The sequence below is a fragment of the Salmo salar genome, chromosome 26 (genome assembly GCF_965601325.2).
Source record: "Salmo salar chromosome 26, fSalSal1, whole genome shotgun sequence".
In the NCBI taxonomy this organism is placed as follows: Eukaryota; Metazoa; Chordata; class Actinopteri; order Salmoniformes; family Salmonidae; genus Salmo; species Salmo salar.
Genome location: NC_138316.1, coordinates 52,752,501 through 52,760,000, shown reverse-complemented (window position 1 = coordinate 52,760,000; position 7,500 = coordinate 52,752,501). Strand labels below are relative to the sequence as shown.

Here is a 7,500-nt window from a genome sequence, read left to right as displayed (position 1 = left end):
CAGGCGAGACAGACGAGGCAGACAGGCGAGACAGACAGACAGACAGACAGACAGACAGACAGACAGACAGACAGACAGACAGACAGACAGACAGACAGACAGACAGCAGTCTTAAGGTCCTGGTGAAAGGAACAACTCAGCTCTGTCTGATGTTGTGAGGGTTCTAGAACCTCTGAGTGCTCTGTCTGATGTTGTGAGGGTTCTAGAACCTCTGAGTGCTCTGTCTGATGTTGTGAGGGTTCTACAACCTCTGAGTGCTCTGTCTGATGTTGTGAGGGTTCTAGAACCTCTGAGTGCTCTGTCTGATGTTGTGAGGGTTCTAGAACCTCTGAGTGCTCTGTCTGATGTTGTGAGGGTTCTAGAACCTCTGAGTGCTCTGTCTGATGTTGTGAGGGTTCTAGAACCTCTGAGTGCTCTGTCTGATGTTGTGAGGGTTCTAGAACCTCTGAGTGCTCTGTCTGATGTTGTGGGGGGTTCTAGAACCTCTGAGGGCTCTGTCTGATGTTGTGGTGGTTCTAGAACCTCTGAGTGCTCTGTCTGATGTTGTGAGGGTTCTAGAACCTCTGAGTGCTCTGTCTGATGTTGTGGGGGTTCTAGAACTGAGTGCTCTGTCTGATGTTGTGGGGGTTCTAGAACTGAGTGCTCTGTCTGATGTTGTGGGGGTTCTAGAACTGAGTGCTCTGTTTGTCTGATGTTGTGAGGGTTCTAGAACCGAGTGCTCTGTCTGCCCGTCTGATGTTGTGAGGGTTCTAGAACCGAGTGCTCTGTCTGTCTGATGTTGTGAGGGTTCTAGAACCGAGTGCTCTGTCTGTCTGTCTGATGTTGTGAGGGTTCTAGAACCGAGTGCTCTGTCTGTCTGATGTTGTGGGGGTTCTAGAACTGAGTGCTCTGTCTGTCTGTCTGATTTGTGAGGGTTCTAGAACCGAGTGCTCTGTCTGTCTCTCTGATGTTGTGAGGGTTCTAGAACTGAGTGCTCTGTCTGTCTGATGTTGTGAGGGTTCTAGAACTGATTGCTCTGCCTGTCTGATGTTGTGAGGGTTCTAGAACTGAGTGCTCTGTCTGTCTGTCTGATGTTGTGAGGGTATTAGAACTGAGTGCTCTGTCTGTCTGATGTTGTGAGGGTTCTAGAACTGAGTGCTCTGTCTGTCTGATGTTGTGGGGGTTCTAGAACTGAGTGCTCTGCCTGTCTGATGTGAGGGTTCTAGAACTGAGTGCTCTGTCTGTCTCATGTTGTGAGGGTTCTAGAACTGAGTGCTCTGTCTGTTTGACGTTGTGAGGGTTCTAGAACTGAGTGCTCTGTCTGTCTGATGTTGTGAGGGTTCTAGAATTGAGTGCTCTGTCTGTCTGATGTTGTGAGGGTTCTAGAACTGAGTGCTCTGTCTGTCTGATGTTGTGAGGGTTCTGGAATCTCTGAGTGCTCTGTCTGATGTTGTAAGGTGTCTAGAACTGAGTGCTCTGTCTGTCTGATGTTGTGAGGGTTCTATAACTGAGTGCTCTGTCTGTCTGATGTTGTGAGGGTTCTAGAACTGAGTGCTCTGTCTGTCTGATGTTGTGAGAGTTCTAGGACTGAGTGCTCTGTCTGTCTGATGTTGTGAGGGTTCTAGAATTGAGTGGTCTGTCTGTCTGATGTTGTGAGGGTTCTAGAACTGAGTGCTCTGTCTGTCTGATGTTGTGAGGGTTCTAGAATCTCTGAGTGCTCTGTCTGATGTTGTGAGGTGTCTAGAACTGAGTGCTCTGTCTGTCTGATGTTGTGAGGGTTCTGGAATCTCTGAGTGCTCTGTCTGATGTTGTGAGGTGTCTAGAACTGAGTGCTCTGTCTGTCTGATGTTGTGAGGGTTCTAGAACTGAGTGCTCTGTCTGTCTGATGTTGTGAGAGTTCTAGGACTGAGTGCTCTGTCTGTCTGATGTTGTGAGGGTTCTAGAACTGAGTGCTCTGTCTGTCTGATGTTGTGAGGGTTCTAGAATTGAGTGCTCTGTCTGTCTGATGTTGTGAGGGTTCTAGAACTGAGTGCTCTGTCTGTCTGATGTTGTGAGGGTTCTAGAATCTCTGAGTGCTCTGTCTGATGTTGTGAGGGTTCTAGAACTGTTCTAAAACAGCAAACATTCGCTCACACCAAAAAACTAAAAGAATTGATAACAAGCAGTCAAAACTTGTACAAAGTGACATCAAATTGCCTTCTCTTGCCCCACACTGTTAGTCTCATTCATTAAAGGCCCAGTGCAGTCAAAAACGTGACCTGCCTGTGCTGTGCTCTGTCTGATGTTGTGAGGGTTCTAGGACACGTATGTTGTTCCTTCCATTCCAGGTCACTGCTAACAATGACAGAGGAGCAGGGTTATCGCCCTCAGCCACAGAGGTCCGTCCCCTAATGAAGCCCCTCACCAGACCTCCTGGTCCCACGGACCCCCTCCTCCCCAACACACAATGTTTCCAGATAACATCATGTTATTACTGGGTCTAAGGACCTGACACCTCGTTTGTGTCCCAAATGGCACCCTATTCCCTTCATAGTGCACTACTTTACACCAGTAGTGGGCCTATTCTGGCCCGGCCACAGTCTTTGTCTTTGATGCATTGTTCACTGATTGATTTGACCACAATGGCTGCTTTGATAGTCAGTTGGTGGACATGATTTGATGTCCTGTCAAGTTGGATTTCTGTCTGTTGTAAAGCCCCTCTGTGGGGAAAACTCATTCTGATTGGCTGGGCCTGGCAGTGGGTGGACCTATGCCCTCTAAGGCCCACCCATGGCTGCACCCCTGCCCAGTCATGTGAAATCCATAGATTAGGACCTAATTAATTTATTTCAATTGACTTCAAATGTTATTTGTCACATGCGCTGAGTACAACAGGTGTAGACATTACAGTGAAATGCTTACTTACGAGCACTTAACCAACAATGCAATTTTAAGAAAAATAAGTGTTAAAGTATTTACTAAAATAAACTGAAGTAAAAAACAAAAACAAAAAAAATATTTAAATAGAAAAAGAACCAATAATTAAAGAGCAGCAGTAAAATAACAATGTGGAGGCTATATACAGGGTATTACGGTACAGAGTCAATGTGGAGGCTATATACAGGGTATTACGGTACAGAGTCAATGTGGAGGCTATATACAGGGTATTACGGTACAGAGTCAATGTGGAGGCTATATACAGGGGGTACCGGTACAGAGTCAATGTGGAGGCTATATACAGGGTGTTACGGTACAGAGTCAATGTGGAGGCTATATACAGGGTGTTACGGTACAGAGTCAATGTGGAGGCTATATACAGGGGGTACCGGTACAGAGTCAATGTGGAGGCTATATACAGGGTATTACGGTACAGAGTCAATGTGGAGGCTATATACAGGGGGTCCGGTCGGTCAGGGGGCCGGGTGACGGACGAGTCAATGTGGAGGCTATATACAGGGTATTACGGTACAGAGTCAATGTGGAGGCTATATACAGGGTGTTACGGTACAGAGTCCATGTGGAGGCTATATACAGGGTGTTACGGTACAGAGTCAATGTGGAGGCTATATACAGGGTGTTACGGTACAGAGTCAATGTGGAGGCTATATACAGGGTGTTACGGTACAGAGTCAATGTGGAGGCTATATACAGGGTGTTACGGTACAGAGTCAATGTGGAGGCTATATACAGGGGGTACCGGTACAGAGTCAATGTGGAGGCTATATACAGGGTGTTACGGTACAGAGTCAATGTGGAGGCTATATACAGGGTGTTACGGTACAGAGTCAATGTGGAGGCTATATACAGGGGGTACCGGTACAGAGTCAATGTGGAGGCTATATACAGGGTATTACGGTACAGAGTCAATGTGGAGGCTATATACAGGGTATTACGGTACAGAGTCAATGTGGAGGCTATATACAGGGTATTACGGTACAGAGTCAATGTGGAGGCTATATACAGGGGGTACCGGTACAGAGTCAATGTGGAGGCTATATACAGGGTATTACGGTACAGAGTCAATGTGGAGGCTATATACAGGGTATTACGGTACAGAGTCAATGTGGAGGCTATATACAGGGTATTACGGTACAGAGTCAATGTGGAGGCTATATACAGGGGGTACCGGTACAGAGTCAATGTGGAGGCTATATACAGGGTGTTACGGTACAGAGTCAATGTGGAGGCTATATACAGGGTGTTACGGTACAGAGTCAATGTGGAGGCTATATACAGGGTATTACGGTACAGAGTCAATGTGGAGGCTATATACAGGGTATTACGGTACAGAGTCAATGTGGAGGCTATATACAGGGGGTACCGGTACAGAGTCAATGTGGAGGCTATATACAGGGTGTTACGGTACAGAGTCAATGTGGAGGCTATATACAGGGTGTTACGGTACAGAGTCAATGTGGAGGCTATATACAGGGGGTACCGGTACAGAGTCAATGTGGAGGCTATATACAGGGTATTACGGTACAGAGTCAATGTGGAGGCTATATACAGGGTGTTACGGTACAGAGTCAATGTGGAGGCTATATACAGGGTATTACGGTACAGAGTCAATGTGGAGGCTATATACAGGGTGTTACGGTACAGAGTCCATGTGGAGGCTATATACAGGGTGTTACGGTACAGAGTCAATGTGGAGGCTATATACAGGGTGTTACGGTACAGAGTCAATGTGGAGGCTATATACAGGGGGTACCGGTACAGAGTCAATGTGGAGGCTATATACAGGGTGTTACGGTACAGAGTCAATGTGGAGGCTATATACAGGGTGTTACGGTACAGAGTCAATGTGGAGGCTATATACAGGGGGTACCGGTACAGAGTCAATGTGGAGGCTATATACAGGGTGTTACGGTACAGAGTCAATGTGGAGGCTATATACAGGGTATTACGGTACAGAGTCAATGTGGAGGCTATATACAGGGGGTTACGGTACAGAGTCAATGTGGAGGCTATATACAGGGGGTACCGGTACAGAGTCAATGTGGAGGCTATATACAGGGTGTTACGGTACAGAGTCAATGTGGAGGCTATATACAGGGGGTACCGGTACAGAGTCAATGTGGAGGCTATATACAGGGTATTACGGTACAGAGTCAATGTGGAGGCTATATACAGGGTATTACGGTACAGAGTCAATGTGGAGGCTATATACAGGGTATTACGGTACAGAGTCAATGTGGAGGCTATATACAGGGGGTACCGGTACAGAGTCAATGTGGAGGCTATATACAGGGGGTACCGGTACAGAGTCAATGTGGAGGCTATATACAGGGTGTTACGGTACAGAGTCAATGTGGAGGCTATATACAGGGTGTTACGGTACAGAGTCCATGTGGAGGCTATATACAGGGTGTTACGGTACAGAGTCCATGTGGAGGCTATATACAGGGTGTTACGGTACAGAGTCCATGTGGAGGCTATATACAGGGTGTTACGATACAGAGTCAATGTGGAGGCTCAATACAGGGTGTTACGGTACAGAGTCAATGTGGAGGCTATATACAGGGTGTTACGGTACAGAGTCAATGTGGAGGCTATATACAGGGTGTTACGGTACAGAGTCAATGTGGAGGCTATATACAGGGTGTTACGGTACAGAGTCAATGTGGAGGCTATATACAGGGTGTTACGGTACAGAGTCAATGTGGAGGCTATATACAGGTGGTACCGGTACAGAGTCAATGTGGAGGCTATATACAGGTGGTACCGGTACAGAGTCAATGTGGAGGCTATATACAGGGGGTACCGGTACAGAGTCAATGTGGAGGCTATATACAGGGTGTTACGGTACAGAGTCAATGTGGAGGCTATATACAGGGTGTTACGGTACAGAGTCAATGTGGAGGCTATATACAGGGGGTACCGGTACAGAGTCAATGTGGAGGCTATATACAGGGTGTTACGGTACAGAGTCAATGTGGAGGCTATATACAGGGTATTACGGTACAGAGTCAATGTGGAGGCTATATACAGGGGGTTACGGTACAGAGTCAATGTGGAGGCTATATACAGGGGGTACCGGTACAGAGTCAATGTGGAGGCTATATACAGGGTGTTACGGTACAGAGTCAATGTGGAGGCTATATACAGGGGGTACCGGTACAGAGTCAATGTGGAGGCTATATACAGGGTATTACGGTACAGAGTCAATGTGGAGGCTATATACAGGGTATTACGGTACAGAGTCAATGTGGAGGCTATATACAGGGTATTACGGTACAGAGTCAATGTGGAGGCTATATACAGGGGGTACCGGTACAGAGTCAATGTGGAGGCTATATACAGGGGGTACCGGTACAGAGTCAATGTGGAGGCTATATACAGGGTGTTACGGTACAGAGTCAATGTGGAGGCTATATACAGGGTGTTACGGTACAGAGTCCATGTGGAGGCTATATACAGGGTGTTACGGTACAGAGTCCATGTGGAGGCTATATACAGGGTGTTACGGTACAGAGTCCATGTGGAGGCTATATACAGGGTGTTACGGTACAGAGTCAATGTGGAGGCTCAATACAGGGTGTTACGGTACAGAGTCAATGTGGAGGCTATATACAGGGTGTTACGGTACAGAGTCAATGTGGAGGCTATATACAGGGTGTTACGGTACAGAGTCAATGTGGAGGCTATATACAGGGTGTTACGGTACAGAGTCAATGTGGAGGCTATATACAGGGTGTTACGGTACAGAGTCAATGTGGAGGCTATATACAGGTGGTACCGGTACAGAGTCAATGTGGAGGCTATATACAGGTGGTACCGGTACAGAGTCAATGTGGAGGCTATATACAGGGTGTTACGGTACAGAGTCAATGTGGAGGCTATATACCGGGGGTACCGGTACAGAGTCAATGTGGAGGCTATATACAGGGGGTACCGGTACAGAGTCAATGTGGAGGCTATATACAGGGGGTACCAGTACAGAGTCAATGTGGAGGCTATATACAGGGGGTACCGGTACAGAGTCAATGTGGAGGCTATATACCGGGGATACCGCTACAGAGTCAATGTGGAGGCTATATACAGGGGGTACCGGTACAGAGTCAATGTGGAGGCTATATACAGGGTGTTACGGTACAGAGTCAATGTGGAGGCTATATACAGGGGGTACCGTTACAGAGTCAATGTGGAGGCTATATACAGGGGGTACCGGTACAGAGTCAATGTGGAGGCTATATACAGGGTGTTACGGTACAGAGTCAATGTGGAGGCTATATACAGGGGGTACCGGTACAGAGTCAATGTGGAGGCTATATACAGGGTGTTACGGTACAGAGTCAATGTGGAGGCTATATACAGGGTGTTACGGTAAATGAACTGTAACTCAGTAATAACTTGAAATTGTTCCATGTTGGGTCTATATTTTAGTTCAGTATATTTTACATTTGGACCAGCGTCGTCCGGGTTTGGGTTTGGGTTTGGCCGTCATTGAAAATAAGAATTTGTTCTTAACTGACTTGCCTAGTTAAATAAAGGTTAAATAAATAAAACATTTAATCTGACTCATATCTTACTGAGCCCCAT

At 46.8% G+C, this 7,500-nt stretch overlaps 1 protein-coding gene across 4 annotated transcripts in view; it reads left to right on the top strand.

Moving 5' to 3' along the window:
• The window catches only part of plekhg4 (pleckstrin homology and RhoGEF domain containing G4), a 202,050-nt gene that overhangs the window by 29,103 nt on the left and 165,447 nt on the right, over nt 1–7,500 (top strand). The window lies entirely within an intron of this gene.